General features: G+C 35.6%; 1 long non-coding RNA gene across 2 annotated transcripts in view; it reads right to left on the bottom strand.

The window, feature by feature from the left end:
• LOC115297104 overlaps positions 1–27,793 on the bottom strand; it is an 83,519-nt gene that overhangs the window by 21,413 nt on the left and 34,313 nt on the right. Inside the window, exons 1-2 of one of the 2 annotated variants that reach the window (XR_003911281.1) lie at positions 14,146–14,199; positions 11,352–11,398 (exon numbers count right to left, since the gene is read on the bottom strand). This is a non-coding gene — a long non-coding RNA (uncharacterized LOC115297104). Of the gene's footprint in view, positions 1–11,351; positions 11,399–14,145; positions 14,200–27,793 lie in introns of those variants that run through there. The other variant, XR_003911280.1, reaches the window with a different exon arrangement.

Genomic DNA, 27,793 nt, shown 5'->3' with positions numbered 1-27,793 from the left:
GCTGAGTTATTTCACATGAATTGATAATCTGAGTTTCAGTCTTTCATTCAAATGTTTAGAAGAGTAATACTAGCCCTTGTTACTTTATAGAATTATTGTGATGGTAAATACAATATGCATGTTAAAGTAAATTTTAATAAATTATAGTAATCAAATAGATGCCAACAGCTGTTTTAGCCAATGTAAAGAAATATTGACTATAGTTGGAAAAGAAAACTGCACAATGTGCAGAGAATATGGAAGCGAAAAATATCAAGCATATTAATGTGAAACTTTGAAATCTGTGTTATGAAGTGTCACTGTCCACTTGTGTAAAATCTCTACCAAGTGATAGAAGTTTGAAGTCGATAAGGAGCTTTGTAAGAACGATTTATAACTGGCTACCTTTTGAAAAAAGGTACTCCAGGTAGATCAATGCGTTCTAATAGAACCACTTATCACTGCACTAAATGCCTGATTCTTCTTGTTGTTTGATTCCACTCATTCTCAGTCTCAGAATCCAGGTCATCTCTGGTCTGTCTTGTCTTGGCCTGAGGTACAGCTATGCAAGTCAGTGCAGTTTAAAGTTTTTTCTCTATTTGTTGTTTGCTTTGGCCACGTTATTACAATTGATTGGATTAGATTTGTGTCCTGTTAATTCTCTGGAAACCTCCTGATGAGCACGGGTACAATCAGTATATTGGCTCCCTTTGTTACCAAGCTGGGAGGAAGTCTGAATACCATGCATCTTCAAAAATATATATATACATATATATAAACACATAAAATGACAGATGACATTGCAAGGAAGACTTGTAGTTTGGCTTGCAGTTTATAGATTAACTGTGTTTCCAGATGCAGAGAGGAAACACAATGAATAGTGCACCACAAATGTGCAATGGACTATTAAAAAAATATTATGCACATTCCTCTATCCAAATGAATACACCAACACTCTTACACATTCTCTCCCCCGTCAATTGCATATTTGAAAAATGCAAAATAAATAAAGTTTGATTTTGAATGCCAACAACTCAAGCTAAGCCAATTTTGATAGTGCCTATGTTCCCTCTCTCTCCTTTTTCCAGGAACCCAGCCCTCATCTCAAACGTTTCCCAAACATAAAAAAAAAACAAAAAACAAAAAAAACCTAGAAGGTTAAAGGCCCCTCAAATGCTATTGCAAACTGAAGGAATATACAGGCAATCAAGTAGTCTTTCCAGCAGAAAATTTATTAGCTAATAAGGCCTTGGACATAACTTCTGACATATGGGTTAGGGATTACAAGGTGAATTAGAAAGAGTCCACTTGATCATCAGAGAGAGTAACCTTTTATTTGCTAATTGGGGAACAACTGAGGATAATCAACATCATTTAGGTTAAATTGTTATTATTTCCCAGGTATTATCCTACTAATTTTAAATCTGTCAGCTTGTTTAATTATCATAATAAACTCATTTTATGATTACTTTCATGTATTTCATTATATTTCTCTTGCTAAATTGGTAGCCTGAATAGCAAACTCATCATGAAGGTACTGTGATCTTAAATGCTTTCCTTGGAACCCTGAAGTCATTGTGACTGCTCACCACCCCGTATTATAGTTAAGAAGTACTGAAGCTCAAGGTCATATCTTAACCATAGATGATTTGCAAGTAAGAGAGTCATGCTTGTTTATAAATCTTTAGAGAAGTTTTATTAAATATTGCATTGTCTCCAATAAGATTACCTTTTGGGGGCCACCTGGGTGGTTCAGCCCGTTAAGCGTCCAACTCTTGGACTCAGGTCATGATCTCATGGTTCATGGGTTCAATCCCCACGATGGACTCTGTGCTAAGAGCATAGAGACTACTTTGGACCCTCTCTCTCTATCTCTTCTCTGCCCCTCCCTTGCATGTGCTCTCCTACTCTCGCCCTCTCGTTCTCTTTTAAAATAAATATACTTAAAAAATTTTAAATATAAGATTACATTTTTAATTTAGTGAAATTTTTCCTTTTGTGAAAGTTAGTGGCAGAAGAGTGACAGGACCTCAGAAGAGTTCACCTGCACTAGTATTTGATACAGTGGGGTTGCAGAAAAAAAAAAAAGGTTTACAGCCTTTCAAAAAATATTGTAAATCAGTTCTCACTGATTTAGGGATACCTAGAAAGCACAACATATTTGCCAGTTTTCTTTTCTATTAATGACTCAAGAATTTTGCAGATCATTTTTTTTCCTTTAGTGAAGTACTTAATGCTGGACCTAAGATTTCATCAGTGCACTGACAATAGGTGAGAGGTTTGTGAAGTGATGGGGAGGGAGGAGGAAGAGGTTTAATCAGCTCAGAACATAGTTTCTTTATCCCCTCTCTAAAAATATTCTGCTAGATATGTACTGATTAAATAAAAGATAAATCAATTCGCTGTTTATACAGCTTAAAAGATCAGCATTAAAGGACGTTTGTGCTTTTCCTTTTTCTTTCAGCAGATAGAGAAGGACAAAGGGTTAGCAATCCTTGGGAGATTTATTAAAGGAAGAGTGAAACTATTTAGATTCTAGCTAAAATAAACGCATAAGCAGATGCATGTGTGCATTTGTGTATGTGAATATCATTACTCACTATTTAACAGAGTTAAAATAAAATATCTTACCTCAAGGTTTTTAGGGTTTAGGCAATATTCAGTCAAAAAACTGACATTTGTTCACAAAACCATAAGTAATAAAGCTTGAAGTACTTCCTTGGGAAGGAGAGTCAGGGTTGCTATGTGACTATAAAATGGTAGGAGTATCAGGGTGTTATTCAATTATCTGTTGATAACACAATGAGCTCAGAAATGCTAGGTGAATAGCACTCTGTTATAAAGCTAAGGGAATACACATTCTTGCATAAACTACCAAGAGGTGTGGTCATACTGTCTGATATAATCATATCCTGCAGTAGTTGCACAGAGTGTGGAAGTGTCCACCACACTGTGAGATGATGGCAAAAATGAAAGGAAACAGAAGTTGCTGTTGTGTTTGGGGGTCAGTGGGGAAACATAAAGTGAACAGTGAGGAAATCCACAGGGCCATGATCTGCCATTAAAAGGGCGGAAGCTCAGAGCCCTCCTCACAAATGAATGTATTCTAAGTGGCCTTCTGGTCTTGAAATCAATTTCAATTAATTTCTCCTTCTTTTGCTGTTCCACTTACTACTTACCTCCTAAAATTTCACTCTAATCCCTGTTTTATTCACGTCTGTATGTACTTACTTTTGTGTATGATTCTCCTCTGCTAGTGAAAGCACAGCAAGAGAGAATATAGGATATGGAATCAGTATGAGCCTGGGTTCATTTCCTGGCTCAAATACTAATGAGTTATGTTCTGTGCAAGTCAATTAACCATCTTGTGGCTCAGTTTGCTTCTCTGTAAAATGGGTATATTACTAGTACCTACTACACAGGGTTGTTTTAAGAATTAAATATGTTAATTAGGTGATATAAATAAAATCTTTTTTGGAACATAGTATGGCACTTGTTATTAATAATTAGGCTTAGTTTTTAAAATTTTATACTCCTCCCAGCCAGACACTAGGTATGCTATTTGACCATTCAAAGAAAACCAGCAAAGCCTTATAAAACAGAGTGAATGATTAATATAGTCTACTTGTGAGATTTAAACTCCAGGTTACTCCTAATAGAATATCTCACAAAAATAGTACAGAAATCCCGTCAAAAAAATATGCTTTCAACCCATCTTCTAAATATGTGATATAGAATACTAAGGCTAATTAAGTAAAACTTCTTCAGTATTCAAATTAGCTTCCTATTAGGGGATCCAAAAACTGGATTATATCTTGAGATATGAAAAGAGAATTTATCTTAAAAATGAACATCAGCAATACAGTCCTGAAACTGAACAAATTACTTACTTTCAATACATTTGCAGCACATCTATTGAACTATAATTTATTTAGTGTCTCAATTGTATCAGGTGCTTTGACATGTTTGGATACACAGAAATGAAATCTAATTTTGTCTTTCAAATGTGATAGAAGAAAAAACATGGTGAATTGATGTGTAGTTATAGGAACAAAAGATGGTAGACTCTGAACAACGGAAGATCGGTATGACATACTGTTCTGAAGTACTAAACGCCAGGCTAGATGAGTTCAAAGAAAGAAACCCTGGGTATTTCCTCTAAAAGAGGTCGATTGGTGTGACCCACTTTGGGGATTGGACTTTTAATAATTTTCAAGGATTTCATCAGGTAGTCAAGTGGGTGGAACTTCAGGATACAGAGACAATATCAACAAAGATGTGGGGAAATAGAAGTACCCAAGAGGACCCAAGATAGAAGTAGCAGGTATCACTGGAGAGACAGAGGAATTTGAGAAAATGAAGATCAATGTAACATGCTGTGAAATCATTGCTAAAACTGCATTCTAAGGTGTAGCTATAGAAAATATTCTTGAGAATGAGTTTAAAAATCTAGAGAGAATTCTGAAAATATGACTCTGATGGTGAGATAAGGCATGGATTAGGGAAAAAATGACATACATCATAGATTAAGAAAATGCAGTTAGAAAGCCATATTGTGAACATTGTCCAGGGGAATAAGAGGATATTAGTGGTGGAAAAGACCACAGGATGCATTTAAGAAACCCATTGCTTATAAAATTGGCAGGACTTAAATATAAATTGAAGGTTTTTAGTGAAGAAGAGAGAAAAGTAAGATATCTCTGATCTTTCTTATTTTCATCACAGGTGAAAAAAATGATACCATTCATTGAGAAGGAGGACAGAGTAGAATAAAACTTTCAAGAGGACAAGGGTAATGGTTTTAGTATTAAAAGGTGGATTTTGATGTCTCATGGGAAGATATGGAGAATATAACCAGGAAGTAGTTGGCTTTGAAAGCTACGTGCTCAGTGAAGATGGTGGATCAGGGGAAAGAGGTCCTAGAGCTCCTAACAGGGCGCTATTTGAAACCATGGAAATAAATGGCACTACTAAGAGCTGGAAAAGAGAGGGAAGGGGACATTTGTCTATTTACCACTGTATATATATAAATAGACAAATAGACACTACCCTAGGTTCTTTACCTGCAGTGTTTATTAAGATCAAGTTCACAGATGTAAACGTATAACAAAGCAGAATTTACTGGTTGGATAAATAAGAGTTTACATAGGAGTTTACATAGGAAAGCAAGGACCATCAACATGGGTTTAAAGAAGTACAAGATGAGTACCTTTGAGGACAAAGGGGGAAATTTTCTCAAGAGATGCAATGTTTGCACCAATACTGGGTAGAATAAAGATCTAGAGCATTGGAATTGGCAGTTAGGAAAGTCATTGTTGTTGTTGTTGTTGTTTTCTTTTTAGTTGATTGAAGTATCTGAAAACATTCTTGGTAGTTGTAAAAATGTCAACTGATTATTTAACTTTATGTCATTCTTGTTCCTCTGGTCAGTGTGATCCTTAAAATAGTCTGAAGAACTAAAAACACAGCCTGTATTGGAAAGGTAGCTTCAAACTGGTATCTGTTCAGATTATTTACCCCAAGTAGAGTTGGATTTTTAAGAACTCCAGGTATTCATACTATCAACTGTTGCTGCAGAATCTATTAGAATCAGTAGCTGAGCCAAAAGGGGAAAGAGGAGAAGTTGGATCTCATATTTAGCCCAAGTCTTTTTTTTTTTTCATTTGCATCTCTAGGGAGCATTAATAGGACTATATTATCCAAAAGGATTTTCTTCTTTCTTTCCAAGATTTTCTATTCCTTATCATATAGCTTACACCAAGCTGGAAAAGACCCTTTGTGGCCAGAGTAACCCTCTGTGCATGGTTGCTGTTTTTTCTCTTCTGTATATTTTTGTCAAAATGCCAATGGTTAAAGTACCAGTGGTTCAGCTCTGTTGGAAGAGTCTTGTCTGTTGGGTGGAATGTGAAGGGGATGAATAAACATACAGAGTCTACTTGTCTCTATGAAGAAGTGAAGATATAGGGGGAGAAAATGAGCAAGTCACTTTGCTTGGCTTCCCCAAGGAACAAACAAAAAGATTAAAGAATAAGGATTAAAGAACAACAACAAAAAACAAACAAAGAAATGAAGGCCTTGTAGGCAGGGGTGTACTGTTAAATTGGCTTATCAAAAAACAAATGTGTTACGTAGCATTTGACAATTTCTGTGTCATAAAGACCTTCACCATGACCAATCTGAACAATCAAGAGTTTAGCAACCAGTTTGTACAATGTCTGTGCATTTAACAAGCAGCTCCAGGGGGTCACCAAGACATATGCACACCACTGCTGTGTGTGTCTGTGTACACACATGTGGATGTTTAGGTCAGAGACCCAGGAGTATTTTTTGACAAGACAAAGGAAAATGACAAACATTGAATGGCAAATTTCACCTTCTGTTCCTTATTAAAGCACATGTAAACAGAGTCCCTGAATGCTCTGAATTGACTTGTGTTTTGTGGTAAGACTAAAACATGCCCTTGTTCATCTTCTGTGTTTAGGTTTTATCAGGACATCTGTTATTATTGGTCATATATTTCAGTTCAATTTAAATTAAGAGAAGGTGTCCAGGCAACCAAAAATAAGCTTGCAGTTAGAAAGAAAAAAGCATCTGAAAAATTAAGATAAAAATCAAAGGATAAATACATCTTTTGGGGGGCCTGGGTGGCTCACTTGTTTAAGCATCCGGCTTCAGCTCAGGTCATGATCTCACAGTTCGTGGGGTTGAGCCCCGCATTGGGCTCTGTGCTGCCAGCCAGCTCAGAGCCTGGAGCCTGTCTTCAGATTCTGTGTCTCCCTCTCTGACCTTCCCCGGCTCATGCTGTCTCAATCTCTCTCTCTCAAAAATATTTTTAATTAATTAATTTTAAAAAACATTTAAAATACATCTTTTGATTAGTTTTTTTAAAATTATAGCCTAGGAATAAACAAATAGAAATTACAATTTTAAATTGTAATAAAAAGTTCAACTGTCAAATGTAAGTGTATACAAGAATCAGAATTATATATAAAATCAGTTTAAGGAGTTTATACTAAATTGCAATCAAAATGAGCTTCTATTTTCAAGCTTTGGTTTTTCATCAATTAGTATTTCATAAAGAGTGGCGTAAGGGGATATGGAGGTAAACTTTTTCTTTAATTTTTATACCACAGACTCTATTATTAATGTTTTATTGTTGCTAATGATTTGTTGACTTTCTCAACACTGGGAGAAAAATCATTTTATATAATCATTAGTTACAACATTATTTGTATCTTTAAAAATGATTCTCTTCAAGTTTTGCTGAGCTACAGAAAAAAATATATATAATTAAGGTGTTTGCGGCTAACCTTGTTCAAACCTCCTCTTAGCTTAATTAAGATACTGATAATGTTAATTCATGTCACATAACACATTTTTACAACTTAGTCTGGCTTAAGTTTCCCCTGATCTATATATCATACAAATTACTTAGAGATAATATGTTTAGAGGGAAAAGTTTCTTAGAAGTAAAAACTGTAGTATTTTGACCTCTACTGTTTAAGAACACTTTCATTTTGATGATTTTGATGGTAATCACGTGTCTGATGATGGAATGTGAGATAGGGAAAGGAAAAAAGGAGATGGAAACACACTGGGAATTTTTCCAGGTCTCATTTTAAAACTTTGAACCAGGTTGACTAGATTGGGCCAGAGAAGTGGAGGGTTGTAAAGTGCAGCAAGAAATCATACCTTCCCTCAGCTTCATACAACCAGGACCTTCTCGAGCACTTGATAAACCAAGATTAAAGAAATGTCTGCTTTGGGCGTCCGATTTCGGCTCAGGTCACGGTCTCATGGTTTGTAAGATCCAAGATGCGGTTTGAGCCTCACATCAGTCAGGCTTTGTGCTGACAAACAGCTCAGAGCCCGGAACCTGCTTCAGATTCTTTATCTCCCTCTCTGTCTCTGCCCCTCCCCTTCTAATGCTCTGCCTTTCCCTATCTCTCAAAAATAAATAAATGTTAAAAAATAAATTAAAAAAAAAAAGAAATACCTGCTAAACTCTGAACAAAGCATATGTAAAACTTCTCTGCCACCCACCAATAATAAAAAGAGCTCCCAACATGTTGTAATAAGCGATCCCTTATCACATTATGACAGGAAAATGGTAATAATAGAAGTATTTAAGAGCTTAATTGCTTTAAAAAGTAAATATTTCAAAAGTTAATAATGATAAGTTAAAATATATTTCTTTCCTACTAGTTCGCTGCATGTGTGTGTAAGCATACACCTTTGAGTTTTCTATAATCACTTTCCAAATAATCCGAATAGTACTAACCACTCTCTGGTTTGGTAGATAGGGAGGTAATCTGATACACTCTAAAAATTATCATTCTTCAACTTTTCCAAATCTTAGGCTTCATGTCAAAAAAAGCTAAGGAATTAAGAATCTTGCCTTTTATAAATGTTCTCAGGTTTGGCAAAATATGACAAGTGATAACTTTGTTATTAAGAAACTCATGCCATTGAGACAACCTCTCTCTTCAAGTAACTCCAGCTGCTTGCACATTACTAAACTTACCACAGAGAAACCGGGAAGAACTATGGTAGATCTGTTAAATAGTTCACAAACACAAGGCAAATAAATAGAAATTACCTACTAGAAAAATAGGATACCCTCACGCTGCCAGAAGTTCTCACCAATATCTGCCTTGAACAATTTATTTTTTGGAAATCATCCAGAATGTTAAAATATGTTCAAAGTCTCCAAAACATTTTAACATTAATAAAAGCAGATCAAAAATCAAGCAGCTTTATTAGTAAGTACTTAACTTGGCGTAACAACTCACTGCATAAATTTAAGGCAATATCTTTTAATTTTTTTTATATGTTTTATTTATTTTTGACACAGAGAGAGACAGAGCATGAGAGGGGGAGGGGCAGAGAGAGAAGGAGACACAGAACCGGAAGCAGGCTCCAGGCTCTGAGCTAGCTGTCAGCACGGAGCCTGACGCGGGGCTCGAACCCACGAACGTGAGATCTGACCTGAGCCGAAGTCAGAGGCTTAACCGACTGAGCCACCCAGGCGCCCCATAAGGCAATATCTTTTAATACTTCCTTTCAATTAAATTCAATTCTTTCATCTTCTTCTACAAGATAAAATCTCTTCTACAACACGACATAGTCAGAACCTTGTTCAGTACAGTTTTTTTCTTATTATCCCATAATAAGATTGTTTCAGGTGCGAAGTGTTCGTATTTCACGTGCACATTGTATGTGTCATGCAGCTTCTCCTTCCTTAATTTGACATAGGCTTTAAAAGACAAAGCCTCTTAAGACATCTTTTTTTTTTTTTTTTTTTGCTTTTATAGTTTCTTTATTACTGTTGGGACACCTTATCCACCTTATCTATTTCTGCTTCTTGCTCTCCCTCCCTCTCTCTCTCTCTCTCTCTCATACACACACACACACACACACACACACACACACACACACACTTCTAAGATCCCTATAGAAACTGGATCCTTTCCTGTGGCAGTTTTAGGTTTATTCTAAGTTAACTTTATCCTCTAACCACACAATTAATCTGTTCATATCTCCTGAGCTCTCTTTCAGTGGTCAGTTTACCCTTAAACAGCACAGGTTTGAGTTGTGTGGGCCCGCTTATACATAGATTAAAAAAAATATTTTTAAACATTTGCTCATTTTTGAGAGACAGAATGAGAGTGGGGGAGGGGCAAAGAGACAGGAAGACACAGAATCCAGAGCAGGCTCCGGGCTCTGAGCTGTCAGCACAGAGCCTGACACGGGGCTTGAATCCACAAGCGGTGAGTTCATGACCCGAGCTGAAGTTGGACAGTTAAATGACTGAGCCACCCAGGCGCCCCTACATAGATTTTTTTAGGCAAGTACAGTTCAGTATTTTAAATATATTTTCTCTTATTTAAAATTTTCTTAATAAATTTTACTTATTGTAAGAATACAATATATAATATATGTCATACTTAGCTAAGATTAATTTATTCCTGGGATGAAAGTTGGTTTAACATTTGAAAATCAGTATTTTTCCACATTAACAAACTAAATGAGAAAAATCATGATAGTATATTTAGAATAAAAAGTCTGATAAAATTTTAAATCCATTCATGATAAAAAAAGTTTTAGTAACTTTGAAACATAAAAGAACTTTCTAATTTAGTGAAGTAAGGGTATTATAAAAAATGTTGTTACCTCAGTTTGAAAATTAGACAATAATGCCAGCTTCCTCATTTCTACTCTACAATACAGGGGGTTACTAACTAATTTACTAAATCAAGGGAAAGGAAAAAAAGTATGAAAGACTAGACAATAAGAAATCTCATTTTCACATATAACATAAATATATATGAAGAAAATCTAAATTATCCACAGATATGTAGAGTTCATAGTTTAACAAAGCTGCTGGTGGGGCGCCTGGGTGGCTCAGTCATTTAAGCAGTCAACTTTAACTCAGGTCATGATCTCACAGACTTTGAGTTCAAGCCCCACATCAGGCTCTATGCTGATAGCTCAAATTCTGTCTCTCCCTTCTCTCTGCCTTTCTCCCACTCATGCTCTGTTTCTCTCTCTCTCTCTCAAAAATGAATAAAGATTAAAAATTTTTTAATTAGGGAAGACTGCTAGATTTAGCATAAGACAAAAATCTATTTAGATTAGCATAAATAATTTTAAAAATTAATCTCAAGATATTCACAAAATAAAAAAATTGAGTAAAAATGAATCTGTTGTAAACAACACTTACACCTCAAACTATGAAACACTATTAAGAAAAGTTAAAGATGACTTAAATAAGTGAGAGAATGTGTGATGCTTATAGTTTGGAAAACTCAATATGGTGATAACGTCAATTTCTCATAAACTGATCTATAAAACTAATAAAATCCTAACCAATATTTCAGCATGTTTTGTTTTATCATAATTGACATGCTGATTCCAAGTTTAAGAATATGCAAGGAAATCTTGAAGAATTAAGTAGGAAGAATCACCCGATTGGATATCAAGATTTATCATACAGTGATAATGTGATAATTGCATAAAAGTTGCAAAACAACCTAGTCCTAAGAACGGAGAGTCGAGATATAGACTCATATAAATATGATAATCTGACTTGTTACAAAGTTGACTCTACAAATCTATAGTGAAATAATGGTCTCTTAGCAAAAGTGATTATTCAGTGGTTACCCAGAGGGAGGGGGAGAAATGCTTCTTAACCTCTACTTCATACTAGAAGCAATTTCAGGTGCATCATAGATCTCAATTTGCATGACAAGATAATATATATGTTCTATAAGAAAAACATTTTTTCATCTTGAATATTTCTAGTTTTATGAAGAACATCTTAATCATAAAGGAAACTTGATATTTTTGTCTATATTAAAATAAGAACTCACGTTCATCAAAAGACCACTTCAGCTGAGTGAAAAGGCACAAACAACATCTGCAAAACATACAACAAAAAGAATTCATATTTAGCATTTATACAGATTTCCTGCAAATCAGCAGAAATAATTTGGGAATGAAACTTGATTAAGTCCCTAATTAAAGAGTCTATTTAGTGGCCATGAAAAATGAAAACTTACTCAATATCATCAGTCATCCTAGAAATGCAAATGTAAACTAAAACCACAGTGAGAAAACACTATGTACTAGTCAGAATATTAAAAACTTTAAAAGTACCTAATATTGGTGACTCTGAAGAGGAGTTGGAACACTCACATAGTTTAGGGGCCTAAATTGTTTCTGGTGATTTGGAAATGTGTCTGGCAGTATTTATCTCATCAATACAGCTTCTAGTTACATTTACACAAAAATGCATTCATATGCCGAACAAAGACAGGGCATGCAAGCAGTATTCTTCATAATTCTATGTTGTAAACCACCCAAATGTCCCTCAAGAGCAAAATGGATGAAAGTTGTCAAATATTCATACAATGGCATATTATAGGGCACAAAAGATGCACTATTGCTAATAATAGAATGAATCGCATAAACATTTTTTGGAGCAAAAATGGCCAAACCACAAAAAATGTATACCAGGTGATTTCACTTTTACAAAATTAAAAGTGGTATAAGAATATTTAATATAGTGTAATAAGTCATTAAATTAGTAACCATTGGATAATGAAGAAAAGGGTGGGGACAAAGAGCTTGACTGAGCTTCTGGGTTGGTAGTGCTATTCACCTTCTGGATCTGTGATGTTACAAAGATGAGTTCATTTTGTTGAACCAAGTGAATAAACAAAAAACAGAATCAGGCCTATAAATACAGAAAACATACTGATGGTGCTAGCGGGGAGGGACACAGGGAGAAACAAGCAGAATAAGTAATAAGTAAGTCATGGGCATAAAAGGTACAGCATAGGGAATATAGTCAGTGGTACTGTAATAGAGTTGCATGGTGACAGGTGATTTGCGGTGAGCATAGCCTAATGTATAAAGTTGTACACTGAAACTAACACCATCTGTCAATTATACTCAAAAAATAAAAATAAAGTTGAAATTAACCAATATTTCACCTACCTCTGAAAAATACATCACAATTTAATAAAACAATTCATTAAAGAAATAATGACTTCTTATCCCACAAAAGTTACTTCCATTGAAAAATTTAAAATATAAATGTTCCCAGATGATTATAATGTGAAGTCAATGTTGAGAATAGCTGTTCTAAGTAATACTGCCTCTCTTTTCAGTCCTAATGACACTGCATAATCAGTTGATTCTACTAGGTTCAATCTGCATAGTTTTGCAAAAAATCTGAAAACCAATAAGCATTAACCTGTGTGACTTATGTCAATCTTTGTAGGCAAAAGTTATAATAACTGATAAATCCTCTGACTTCCTTGATTCACTTGCTTCCCCTGAAAACTCACTGTATCTCTGCTCTATTCCACTGTTTTTCTATGTTCTATAACCCTGTATTTCTAGCTTCACCCAGTCCTACCTCCCAACACCACCTCCCCTTTATTTATTCCCTGCCTAAATATCTCCATACATTTTGTTAATTTTGTGTCTCCCAAACTATAACATAATCTGTAGTATAGTTCCTAGCCAAGGAGGATATTTTCTTCCCCATTTCACTTGCAGCAAAACCTGATTTTCTATGTCTAGTCTTTCAGACATAGGTGGGTGAAATTCCAGAGTTTATCATCTTTGTGGTGATAATCTTTGATTTCATATTTTCTGTCTCAATCAAAATCACTAAATAGGAGTAGTAGTAATTCCAAATAGAGTTAGAACATTGGGAATGAATTTCTACAGGAGAAACTTTGGATAAGAAGTAAGTCATATTTATTAGGGATCTTTTAATATATGTTTATCCCTGTATCTGGAAAATGGACAGGTGCAAAACATTATATTCAAACTTTCCCCCAGGATTTTCAGGCTAGGTTAGAGAATACTATAATATGTCTTGTAATGCTGGATCCTAAAGTTTAATGTATAATTAGATTTTTGGTGTGTTACAGATTTTGCTGAACGTGTACAACTCACATTCTATTTATATAGAAATAGAAATACTTTTAGAGTGAGATTTGCCTCAAAAAATCCATCCTTTTCTTAAAGAATGTATAGCTCTTGGGGTACCTGGGGGCCATATCGGCTCAGCACTGACAGCACGGACCCTGCTTCAGATTCTGTCTCCCTCTCTCTCTGCCTTTCACTCCTCTCTCTTTCTCTTAAAAATAAATAAATAAACATTAGAAAAAGAATGCAAAACTCTTTTCCCTAAAATCATGACATAGAAATTAAGTGCATTCCATTTTCTTGTTTCAAAGGCCATTTGGAGTACCAATTTGTATCAGTAATTACATTTGCCTGTGGATTTGTCAATCAATTTTAGGAAACAGGGTGGCTTTTATGGTAATTGAGATACAGTTCATCCTAAGAGGAGAACTCTAAGATTACTTATAGTCCATTCTCTCATATGATTTTGTGAGTGTATTGCTCATGATAAAATTGAGCTGGTGCTTAGACTGATCTTCTCAGACCTGGTCTAGGTGTTTTATGAACCCTCAAAAAACCCCTGTGAATTAAATACTGTTATCACTTATTTTGCAGATAAGGAAAGAGAGACAAAGACAAGACATACAGCTTGTCCAATTTTGCACAGATAGTACATGCTGAGCCAGGACTCAAAACTGCAATCAGTTTTCGAACATCTTCAAAACACTCTTCATCTCATACCTGCTTAGCAGCTCCATGTTCTGTGGAAGCACGTTGCTATTTATTTAATGTTGTGTGCTGGCTAATAAGAAGGCAATATAGCAGAAAAATCCCAAACTGAAATTGACAGAGTAGATGAGTTAACTGTAAATCTTACTTTGGGAGAAAAAGACTTATGTACAAAATCATAGAGCAGTACAGTGTTAGAAAAACATCTTACACATTTTCTTCTCTTTTCTATATATAAGAACATATTTATTAGATTCTTTCCAAAGACATTCCCTAAATCAATACTTATTTCTTTTGGGGCTAAGAAGAAAAGTCCTGGAAATCAGACATGAAAACCTACTTGACACCTTAATTGAATTGTGTGGATGTGATACATTTGTCATGAGGAACAAAACTGGGAGTGCCTGCTCTCTAGATGACAATCTATTGAGGAAGGTGTAGAGCAAAGAATGGCATGGCAGGGTGGGGGGTTTTCTATGACATATAAATGTTTTATTGCTCCAGAAAATTCTCTCTCTCTCTCTCTCCCCCCTCCCTCCCACCTTCTGTCTCTCTCTTTCTCTCTCAAAATAAGTAAAATAAAATTAAAACTTATTTTTTAAAAGGATTGTTGCCTCTGCTATACTTAAGTATGCATTTTCTTGGAGTACTTCTACTTACTTTCATTTTCAACTTCTTTGAGTCATGGTGCTTAGATTATGATCCTCGTTGGAGTGTCTGGGTGGCTCACTCGGTTAAGCCTCTGACTTCAGCTCAGGTCATGATCTCACAGTTTGTGGTTCCAAGCCCCCAGTCAGGCTCTGTGTTCATAGCTCAGAGCCTGGAGCCTGCTTCGGATTCTGTGTCTCCCTCTCTCTGCCCCTCCCCTGCTCATGCTTTGTCTTTCAAAAATAAATGATTAAAAAAAAAGATTATGATGCTTCTTTATATAAATAATTGGGCTCTGGCTTTTGGTTCAATGTTTAATCAGAGAGACAGGCCCATTTACATTAGATAAGAAATGGGCTTATCTATATTCTGACATTGTGATTCTTTTTTCAGTTTGGATTTTGGTTTTTATCTTTTCCAATGTGGCCATTTATTTTTAGGTGTGTGTATGTTCAGGTGGATGTACAAAATAAGTGTTTGATTCCTATGACATTTAAGAAAATCAGTATATGATGAGGTATGTTCAGATATCAGAGGAGTGGTGGTGCGGGGACTGGGGTTTCCCTGGTCCCTCAAACAGAGCTATATTGGGGTCAGAACTCTTGAGACACTGAGGGAATCAGTCTGCAGAGGGACAGAAAGATTTCCACAGGTGGAGGGAGTTAGCTTGGCAGGACAGAGTTGCAGGTATATGAATTGGGGGAGATAAAACAGCATAGGCATGGAGGAGAGGAAACCTCTTCTGCGGAGAGACAAAAGGGAGAGAAAGGGAGCCTGTGGATTGCAATATTGAGTTGGTACACAGAATGGGGAATAGGAAATATGGAGAGTGGAGGATCACCATTTCTCTCCCCATCACCTATGCCCAGGACAGCCCCCCCCCCCCCTCATGGAGGTGAACTTGCTTACACCAAATTCTGTCCCTCTGTGCCTGCCTGGTAACTGCTTATCTACCGAAGTGAGATTGACAGTGACCAAAGCAGATGACTCCTCCTCCAGAACCGCACAGCCACCAGTCACAGGCACCAACAGACAACTGTCCTGTTGTTTTTATGTTAGTCTATTTTTCTTTTTACCCCTCTCTCATCTTCTCTTCTCTTCTCTTCTATTTTCTATTTTTTTCTTTCTACCTCTTCTTTTTCTTTTCCTTTGAAATCAGACTCATACTTTACAATTTGATTTTTGGTCAATTCTTACTGTATATATGTATTTTTTTTTGTTTTGTTTAATCAGGCATTTTTATTCTTTTTATACACATCTTCTTTATTTTCATCATCATCTTCTTCTTTTCTCTCTCTCTCTCTCTCTCTTTCTGCCTGGATTAAGACTTATAGTTTCTTGGGGTTTTTTGTTTTTTGCCCCTTTCATTTTTCTCTTTGTACAGGATCAGGTTCTCTGCTCTTTTCTCTTAACCAGGGTTACTTCAGTGAACAAAACAAAGCACACTGGTGGAAGATTTAAACAATCTATCATTATGAGCAAGGACATGCTTTGTAGAAGACTGAACAGTGGGATAGAGCAGCCAAATATGCAACAACACAGTGCACACATACGCACTCCAAAAACATTTCCTCAAGTGCCAGACCCTGGACAGTGTATAACCCTTTATAATATAGTAGTACTGGGATATGCAGGATACATAACAAGTTATCTAAGAAGATAAAAGAAACCTAGCCAAAATGATGAAACAGAAGAATTGTCCTCAAAAGAAAATCCAGGAAGAAATCACAGTCAGAGAATTGCTCAAAAGCAGATATGAAAGAAATACCTGAACAAGAATTTAGAGTAACAGTCATAAGACAAATAGCTGGGCTTGAAAAAAGCATAGACAAGAGCAGAGAATCTATTGCTGCAGAGATCAAAGACTTAAGAAATAGTCATGATGAATTAAGAAATGCTATAAATGAGGTGCAAAATAAACAAGATACAGTGACAGCCAAGATGGAGGAAAAGAGGAAAGAATAGATGAAATAAAAGAAAAATTATGGAAAATGAGGAAGCCGGAAAAAAAAAGGGAAAGGAAATTACTAGATCATGAGGGGAGAATTAGAGACCTAAGTGGTTCAATGAAATGAAATAATGTCCATATCATAGGGCTTCCAGAAGAAGAAGAGAGAAAAGAGCAGGTTTATTTGAATAAATTATAGCTGAGAATTTCCCTAATCTGGGGAAGGAAACAGGCATTGAAATCCAAGAGGCCCAGAGAACTCCTTCAAAATCAACAAAAATAGGTCAACATCATGACATAGTGAAACTGGCAAAATACAAAGATAAAGAGAGAATTCTGAAAGCTGCTAGGGACAAACAGTTCTTAACCTACAAGGGTAGACATAAAAGGGTAGTAGCAGACCTGTTCACTGACACTTAGCAAGCCAGAAGGGAGTGTCAGGAAATATTCAATGTACTGAAGAGGAAGAATATGCAGCCCAGAATCCTTTATCCAGCAAAGCTGTCATTCAGAATAGAAAGATAGATAAAGACTTTCCCAGAAAAAATAAACACTAAAGAGTTCATGACCACTAAACCAGCCCTACAGGAAATCCAAAGGGGAACTCTGTGAGTGGAAAGCAGCAAAGACTACAAAGGACCAGAGATATCACCACAAGCAAAAAAACTACAGATAACACAATGACACTAAATTAATATCTTTCAAAAATCACTGAGTGTAAATGGACTAAATGCCCCAATCAAAAGACATATCAAAAACAACAATGACAACAATAATAAAACCAAACCAGACAAGATCCATCAATATGCTGCCAACAACAGACTCATTTTATTTTTTTATTTTTTTGTATGTCCTTTATTTTTGAGAGACAGACAGAGACAACACGAGCAGGGAAGGGTCAGAGAGAGAGGAAGATACAGAATCTGAAGCAGGCTCCAGGCTCTGAGCTAGCTGTCAGCACAGAACCCGACACGGGGCTTGAACCCACAGATAGTGAGATCATAACCTGAGCCGAAGCCGGATGCTTAACCAACTGAGCCACCCAGGCACCCCAACAGACTCATTTTAGACCTGAGGACATCTGTAGATTGAGAGTGAGGGGAAGTGCTCACTGGAAGTAATAATAATAATAATAAAAACTGGAGTAGCCATACTTACATTAGACAAACTAGATTTCAAAACAAAGACTGTAACAAGAGATGGAGAAGGACATTATATTATAATTAAGTGATCTATCCATCAAGAAGAACTAATAATTATAAATCTTTATGTCCCCAACATGGAAACCAATAAGTCAATCACAAACATAAGTCAATCAATCATAGACATAAATAAATGTATAGATAATACCGTGATTGTAGGAGACTTTAATACTCCACTTACAGCAATGTACAAATCATCTAGGCAAAAAATTAATAAGGAAACAATGGCTCGGAAGGACTTTGAACCAGATGTACTTAACATATATATTCAGAACTTTCCATTATAAAGCAGCAGAATACACATCATTCTTGAGTGTACATGGAACATTCTCCAAAATAGGTTACATCCTGGGTCACAGAAGAGCTCTTAATAAGTATAAAAGAATTGAGATCACACCATGCATATTTCAGATTATAATGCTATGAAACAAAATCAACCACAAGAAAAAATTTAGAAAGCCCCCAAATACATGGAGGTTAAGGAACATTCTACTAAAGAATGAATGGGCCAACCAGGAAATTAAAGAAGAAATTAAAAATCATATGGAAGAAAATGAAAACATGATAATCCAAACCCTTTGGGATGCAGCAAAGGCAATCCTAAGGAAAAATAATACATGGCAATTCAGGCCTATCTCAAGAAGCAAGAAAGGTCCCAAAATACAATCTAACCTCACAACAAGAAGAACTAAAAGGGCAACAGTGAAGAAAGCCCAAAGCCAGCAGAAGAAGAGAAATAATAAAAATTAGAGCAGAAATAAACAATATAGAATCCAAAACAAAACAAAACAGTAGAACAGATCAATAATCTGAGCTGATTATTTTAAAGGATAAACAAAATTAATAACCCCCTAGTCAGACTTCTCAAAAAGGAAAGAAAGTAGACCCAAATAGATAAAATCGCCAACCAGCACCACAGAAATACAAACAATTATTACAGAATACTATGAAAAATTATATGTCAACTAACTGGACAACCTGGAAGAAATGGACAAATTCTTAGTCACTCCCACAGTACAAAACCTCAAATGGGAAGAAATAGAAAATTTGAACAACCCATAACTAGCAAAGGAATTGAATTAGTTATCAAAAATCGTTTAAGAAATAAGACTCCTGGCTAGATGGCTTACTAGGGGAATTTTAGCAGACATTTAAAGCAGGATTAATACCTATTTTTCTCTAGCTGTTCCAAAAAATAGAAGCTGAAGGAAAACTTCCATACTCCTTCTATGAAGCGAGTGTTACCTAGATTCCAAAATCAGACAAAGTCCCCACTAAAAAGGAGAATTACAGGCCAATATCTCTGATGAACGTGGGTGCAGAAATTCCCAACATGATATTAGCAAATGAAGTTCAACAGTAAATTAAAAGAATTATTCACCATGATCAAGTGGGATTCATTCCTGGCCTGCAGGGTGGTTCAATATTTGCAAATCAATCAACATGATATATCACAATAATAGAAGAAAGGGTAAGAACCAAATGATTCTGTCAATAGATGAAGAAAAAGCATTTGACAAAATACAGTATCCTTTCTTAATAAAACTCTCAAGAAAGTCAGGATAAAAGGAACTTATCTTAACACCCAAATGCCCTATCTGAAAGGCCCACAGCTAATATCATCCTCAATGGAGAACAACTGAGAAGTTTCCCCCTGAGATCAGGAAAAACACAACAGCGATGTCCACTCTCACGACTGTTGTTTAACATAGTATTGGAAGTCCTAGCATCAGCAATCAGAAACAAAATGAAATAGAAGGCATCAGAATTGGCAAAGAAGGATTCAAACATTTATTCTTCAAAGATGACATGATACTCTACATTGGAAATTTGAAAGACTCTTACCAAAAAACTGCTAGAGCTGTCCATGAATTCAGAAAAGTCACATGATATAAAATCAATGTAAAGAAATTGGTTGCATTTCTATACACCAATAATGAAGCAACAGAAAGAAATACCAAGACGTTAATCCCGTTTACAATTGCACCAAGAACCATAAAAATACTTAGGAATAAACTAACCAGGGAGGTAAGGAATCTGTATGCTGAAAACTATAGAAAGTTTATGAAGGAAATTGAAGAAGACACAAAGAAATGGAAAAACATATCATGTCCATGGATTGGAAGAACAAATATTGTTAAAATCTCAATACTGCCCAAGCAATCTACACATTCAATGCAATTCCAATCAAAATTGCATGAGCATTCTTCTCAAAGCTAGAACAAACAATCCTAAAATTTATGTGGAACCAGAAAAGACCTTGAATAGCCAAAGTAATATGACAAAGAACACCAAAGCTGGAGATATCACAATCCCAAACTTTAGCCTGTATTACAAAGCTATAGTCATCAAGACAGTGTAGTATTGGCACAAAAACAAACACATAGGTCAATGGAATAGAATAGAAAAGCCAGAAATGGACCCAAAACTATATGGCCAACTGCTCTTCAACAAAGCAGGACAGAAGATCCAATGGTAAAAAGTCCCTTTAGCAAATGGTTGTAGGAAAACTGGACAGCAATATGCAGAAGAATGAAACTGGACTACATTCTTATACCATACACAAAAATAGATTCAAAATTGATGTAAGACCTAAATGCGAGACAGGAAACCATCAAAATCCTATAGGAGGAAACATGCTGCAACCTCTTTGACCTCAGCCACAGAAACTTCTTGCTTGACATGTCTCTGAAGGCAAGGAATATAATAGCAAAAATGAACTATTGGGACCTCATCAAGATTAAAAGCTTCTACATTGCCAAGGAAACAATCAACAAAACTAAAAGGCAACTGATGGCATTAGAGAAGATATTTGAAAATTACAAATTGGATAAAGAGCCAGTGTCCCAAATCTATAAGGAATTTACCAAATTCAACACCCAAAAACCAAATAATCTAGTGAAGAAATGGGTGGAAGCCAGAATAGACACTTTTCCAAAGAAGACATCCAGATGGCTAACAGACACATGAAAAGATGCTCAATATCACTTATTATCAGGGAAATAGAAATAAAAACCACATTGAGATACCACCTCACACCAGTCAGAGTGGCTAAAATTAACAACTCAGCAACAACAGCTGTTGGCGAGGATGTGGAGAAAGGGGAACCTTCTTGCACTGTTTGGGATGCAAACTGATGTAGCCACTCTGGAAAACATTGTTGAGGTTTCTTAAAAAATTAAATATTGGTTTACCTTATGACCCAGCAGTTGCACTACTAGGAATTTACATCCAAGGGATACCAGAATGCTGATTTGAAGGGGCACATGCACCCCAATGTTTTTAGCAGGGCTATCAACAGTAGACAAATTTGGAAAGAGCCCAAATGTCCATCAACTGATAAATGGATAAAGACTAAAGACTATATATTGTGTGTGTGTGTGTGTGTGTGTGTGTATACACACAATGAAAAGAATGAAATCTTGCCATTTGCAACAATCTGGATGGAGCTGGAAGGTATTATGATAAGTGAAATAAGTCAGTCAGAGAAAGACAGATATCATATGATTTCACTCATATGTGGAATTTGACAAACTTAACAGATGACCATAGGAGAAGGAAAGGAAAAATAAGATAAAAACAAAGGGGAAGCAAGCCATAAGAGAGTCTTAAATTCAGAGAACAAACTGATGATTGATAAGAGTGGGGATTTGTGGGGGTGGGGGAAATGGGTGATGGGCATTGAGGAGAGAACTTGTTGGGATGAGCACTGGGTGTTACATGTAAATGATGGATCATGGAAATCTACTGTTGAAGCTAAGACTATACTGTATGTTAGCTAACGAGAATAAATAAATAAATAAAAAGAACTTAAGTATATTCATGCTAGTGGTTAATTTTAAGAATCCCTTTATATTGTGCATGTATCTGTGTGCATATGAGTGTGAATATATATTTTATATTAACTCATTTATATAACATACATATGCATATGTGCATATGTATAGTAATATGTGTATATTATCCTTTTGTATTATATATGCACTTACTCTGTAGTTTTTCTAAAAATGTTTCATATAAGCAACAATGAAATGAGACTTTCCTCTTTATTCCTCTCTCTTCTTTCCTCAAAACAATACTAGGGACTAAAATTAGATAATATATATAAAAAATTTTTAATTTAGTTGATATACAATATTACATTAGTTTAAGGTGTACATTATAGTAATTTGACAATTCTGCAAATAACTCAGCACTCATCATAAGTGTTCTCTTGATCGCCTTCACCTGCTTCACCCATCCCACCACCCATCAACCCTCTGGTAATCATCAGTTCTCTAGAGTTAAGCATCTGTTTTTTGGTTTGTCTCTTTTTTCTTTGTTGGTTTGTTCTGTTTCTTAAATTCCACATGTGAGTGAAACATAATATTTGTCTTTCTCTGGCTTATTTTACTTAACATAAGAGTCACTATTTACATCCATGTTGTTCAAAAGACAATATTTTATTCATTTTTGTGGTTAAGCAATATCCCATTGTGTGTGTGTGTGTGTGTGTGTGTGTGTGTGTGTGTGTGTATCTTACATCTTTATTCATTCATCTATTGATGGACAGTTGGGCTAATCCATAATTTAGCTATTGTAAATAATTCTGCAATAAACATCAGGGTGCATATATTTCAAATTAGTGTTTTGTATCCTTTGAGTAAATACCTAATGGTGTGATTACTGGATCATAGGATAGTTCTGTTTTTAAACTTTTGAGGAACCTCCATAATGTCTTCTAGAGGGGTTACACCAGTTTGCATTCCTACCAACAGTGCAGGAGGGTTCCTTTTTCTCCATATCCTCTCCAAAACTTGTTGTTTCTTGTTTTTATTTTAGCCATTCTGAAAAGGGTGAGGTGAGAGATAACTCATTGTTGTTTTGATTTGCATTTCCCCCATGATCAGTGATATTGCATGTCTTGTCATGTATCTGTTGGTAATTATATGTTTTCTTTGGAGAATTATCTGTTTTTGTCTTCTGTCCATTTTTAAATTGGATTATTTATTAGGTGTTGAGTTATATAATTCTTTATTTATTTTGGATACTAACACTTCAGCAGATATGTGATTTTCAAATATCTTCCCTCATTCAGTAGGCTTTTTGTTTTGTTGAATGTTGTTTTTGCTTCGCAGAAGGCTTTCCTTTTGATGTTGTCCCAGTAGTTCATTTTTGCATTTGTTTCCCTTGCCTTGCGAGACATATCTAGAAAAATAGTGCTATGGCTGATTTCAAAGAAGTTACTGTCCATGTTCTCGTTTAAGAATTTTAAGGTTTCAAGTTTCATTCTTAGGTTCTTAATACATTTTGTGTTTATTTTTGTTTATGCTGTAAGAAAGTAGTCCAGTTTCATTCTTTTGCGCGTAGATACCCAGTTTTCCCAACACCGTTTGTTGAAGAGACCATCTTTTTCCCTGTTGTATATTTATTGTTTCTTCATCCTAAATTAATTGACCATACAATTGTAGGTTTTTTTCTGGGCCAATTATTTTCTTCTATTCTTCTATGTGTCTCTTTTTGTGCCAATATCATACTGTGTTAATTACTACATCCCTATAGTTTATCTTGAAATCTGGGATTATGATTCCTCTGGCTTTATTCTTTTTTTTTTCAAGATTGTTTTGGATTTTCAGGATCCTTTGTGGTTCCATACAAATTTTAGGACTATATTTTGTAGTTCTGTGAAGAGTATTGTTGATACTTTGATAGGGGTTGCATTAAATGTGTCGATTTCTTTGTACATTATGGACATTTAATGATATTTTTTCTTCCAACCCATGAGCATGGAATGTCTTTCCATTTCTTTGTGTCATTTTCAGTTTCTTTAATCAGTTTTTTTATAGTTTTAAGAATACATTTATTTCACCTCTCTGGTTAGGTTTATTCCTAGGAATCTTACTGTTTTTGGTGCAATTGTAAATGTGCTTGATTCCTTATTTTCTCTTTCTGCTACTTCATTACTAGTGTAGAGAAATGCAACAGGTTGTTCTCTATGTTGATTTTGTATCCTGAAACTTTACTGAATTCACCTATCAGTCTAGCAGGTTTTTTGGTGGAGTCTCTTGAGTTTTCTATGTCTGGTTTCAAATCTTCTGCAAATAGTGACATTAGCTGCAGGTTTTTCATATTTGTGTTTGTTATTTATGTGCATGAATTTCTTGGCATGCAGTTTTTCATAATATTTGCTTATGATTATTTGTATTTCTGTGGTGTTGGTTGTTCTTCTTCCTATCTCATTTGTGATTTTATTTGTTGGGATCTTTTCTCTTTGCCTTTTTTTTTTTAATTCTGGATAGGAATTTATCAGTTTTATTTTTTTCCTTGTTTCATTAATCTGTTCTTTTTTTTCTAGTTTCTATATCATTTAGTTTTGCTCTACTCTTTATCATTTCCTTTCTTCTGCTGGTTTAGACTTCATTTCTTTCTTTTTTTCCTAGCTCTTGTAAGTGTGAAATAGGTTGTATATTTGAGATTTTTCTTGTTTCTTGAGGTAGGCCTGTATTGTATATATTTCTCTCTTAGGACTTTTTTTGCTATATTTCAAAGGCTTTGGATCATAGTATTTTAATTTTCATCGAATTTATGTACTTTTTAAATTTCTTCTTTGATTTCCTCATTGGCTCTTTCACTGTTTAGTAGTATGTTGTTTATACTTCTTGTATTTGTCATCTTTCCAGATTTTTTTCACTTGTGGTTAAACTTCTACTTTCATAGTGTTGTGGTCAGAAAATGTGCATGGTGTGACATCAGTCTTTGTGTGTTTATTGAGACCTGCTTTGTGACCTAATATGTAATCTATTCTGGAGAATGTTCCATCTGCACTTGCAAAGAAAGTGTATTCTGCTATTTTAGGATAGAATGTTCTGAATATATCTGTTAAATCCATCTGGTCCTGGGTGTTATTCAAAGCCCTTGTTTTCTTGTTTCCTTGTTTATTTTTTGTTTAGATAATCCTTCTGTTGATGTAATAGGGTGTTAAAACTCTCTACTATTATTGCATAATTATCAATTAGTTACTTTATGTTTGCTTCTAATTGTTTTATATATTTGGATGATTTCATGTTAGGTAAATAAATAATTGTTATGATCTTGTTGGGTTGTCCCCTTTCTGATTATAAAGTACTATTTTTCATTCTGTTTATAGTCTTTTTTACAAAATATAGTTTGTCCAATATAAGTATTGCTACTCCTGCTTTCTTTTCATATTAGTTTGCATGAAAAAGTCTTTATCCTTTCACTTTTAGTCTGCATGTATCTTTAGGTCTGAAATGAGACTCTTACAGGCAGCATCTTGATTAGCCTTGCTTTTTTTTTAATCTGTTCTGTCATGTTATATCTTTTGATTGGACATTTAGTCAATTTAAGTTATAGCAATTATTTACAGTTAGTATTTATTATTATTTTGTTATTTGGTTTTTAGTTCTTTTTGTAGTTCTGTTCCTTTTGTTGTCTTCTCTCACAGTTTGCTACCTTTCTGTTGTGTACTTGTAGTCCTTTCTCTTTATTTTTGCATATCCATTACTAACTTGATTTGTGGTTACCACTAGGTTTATATATAACATCTTATTCATCTAGCAGTCTATGTGAAATTTATGGTAGCTCGAGTTTGAACCCATTCAGACTCCTACCCCCCCACATTTACATATATGGCATCATACTTTATATCTTTTTATTTCATAAATTCCTGAAGTCATTTGTATAGTTATGCTTAATGCTGCTATTTTTTGCTTCTTACTTGTCTTCCTCCTATATATGCTCTTTCTTTTCCATTCAAAGAGTCCCCTTTACCATGTCTTGTAGAGTTGGTTTAGTGGTGACCAATTCCTTTAACTTTTATTTGTCTAGGACACTTATCTCTCCTTCTATTCTGAATCATAGCTTTTCTGGATAGAGTATCCTTTTTTAATGTTTATTTATTATTTTTGAGAGAGAGAGAGAGAGAGAGAGAGAGAGAGAGAGAGAGAGAGAGAGAGAGAACATAAGCAGGGGAGGAGTAGAAGAGAGAGAGAGAAAGAGCAAGAAGCACAGAATCTGAAGCAGGCCCCAGGCTCTGTGCTGTGCTTTTAGTGCAGAGCACAATGCAGGGCTTGAACCCACAAACTGTGAGATAATGATCTATGCTGATGTCAGATGCTCAACAGACCGAGCCACTCAGGTAACCCCTGGATAGAATATTCTTGATTACAGGTTGTTTTTTTTCAGCCCTTGAATATATCAAACCACTCCTTTATAGCTTGCAATGTTTCTGCTGAAAAATTGTCCGATAGCCTTATAGAGTTTCTCTTGTCTTTTCGGTTGTCTTTCTTTTACTGCTGTAAAATTCTCTCTTTTCACTACTTTTTGCCATTTTAATTCCTGTGTCTTGGTGTGAGGCTCCTTGGGTTGATTTTGATGAGGGCTCTCTAAGTCTCCTGGATATGGATTTCTGTATCTTTGTTAAGGGTCTCACTGAAGGCTCCACTCTTTTCTCAAGTCCAGGATAAGTGGTTATCTTTATGACCCCTACTTTAAATTTTCCATCAGGTATATTATTCATCGCTGATTCGTTTATGTCTCTTGCTGTGATTTTGTCCACTTCTTTCATTTGGTACGTACTGCTTCGTCTCCTCATTTTGTCTAACTCTGTGTGTCTATTTCTATGTGCTAGAAAAGTCCACTGTGTCTCCTGGTCTTATAAAGTAATGGCCTTATGAAGAAGACTTACTCTAATGTCTTGCAGTGCAATTTCCCCTGCTCTCCAGAACCTGGCACTGTTGTAGGGTGTAGATCTATAGAAGAGCTTGTGGTTAGGTGTGTTGTTAACAAGCTAGGTGCAGAGTATTGATGTGGCACTGGTTCCCACAGGTGTCTGCGTGTCTTGGCTGGGGCACAGGGTAGGTAAATGGTACTCACCAGCTTCTTTGTTCCTCAAGAAGTCTCCTAATGATCTCTGCCCGTCCAGTGTACACCCTGATATAAATAAACAAATCTCTATCCTGTACACCCCAGACATTTTCAAACTGCTGCTTCTTTGCTGTATCTCCACAGAGATTTCTGTTGTGCTGTCTCTTTAAGGGCAGGAACTCAGTTTCCCATGGCCCTCCCAGCTCTCCTATAGCTGAGTCTACTGATTTTTAAATTCTAGGTAGAAAGCTTCACTGATTTTAGAAATCTGCAAAACTATGGCCCTCTGTTTTTTAAAGCCCAATGTTATGGAGATTCATCTTCCCCCTGTGGGTTCCCCATGCCTGGGATACCTGGTGTGAGGGTCTATTTCTTTCTCCTCACCTTGCCTGTGTGTTGTCCCTCCTTACTGTGAACAGTATCAGGAGTACTTTTAGCTCCTAACCACGTCTGTGCCTTTCCTTACATCTTTGATGTGGCCTCTTTACATTTATCTGTGGATAGTCTGTCCTGCCAACCTTTAGATTATTTTCTGGGTTATTACACTGACTTGTGGCTTTTTAGTTGTATCTGTGGGATGAGGTCCTCCTACTCTACCATCTTTCTCAGAAGTTTAAAATTATATTTTAGGGGTGCCTGTGTGGCTCAGTCAGTTAAGCAGCCAACTTCAGCTCAGGTCATGATCTTATGGTTCATGAATTTGAGCCCCACGTTGGGCTCTGTGCTAACAGCTCAAAGCCTGGAGCCTGCTTCAGATTCTGTGCCTCTCTGCTCCTACCTTGCTCATGTGCTTGTGCATGCTCTCTCTCCCTCCCGCCCCCTCTCTTTCTCAAAAATGAATAAATGTTTAAAAATTTCAAGAAAAGCAAGCAGTTAGTAGTGCTTAAGAAAAGTTGATTCAGTATCTAATGGATAATTGATACCTGTCACAACACAGCATTTTATATACTGTTAAGTGAAACTGCAATACAATCTAAGTTTATTTTGGGAGTGTTTG

The sequence above is a fragment of the Suricata suricatta genome, chromosome 7, assembly GCF_006229205.1.
Source record: "Suricata suricatta isolate VVHF042 chromosome 7, meerkat_22Aug2017_6uvM2_HiC, whole genome shotgun sequence".
In the NCBI taxonomy this organism is placed as follows: Eukaryota; Metazoa; Chordata; class Mammalia; order Carnivora; family Herpestidae; genus Suricata; species Suricata suricatta.
Note: the sequence above shows the minus strand (reverse complement) of the source record. Positions and strands in the feature narration are given on the sequence as shown.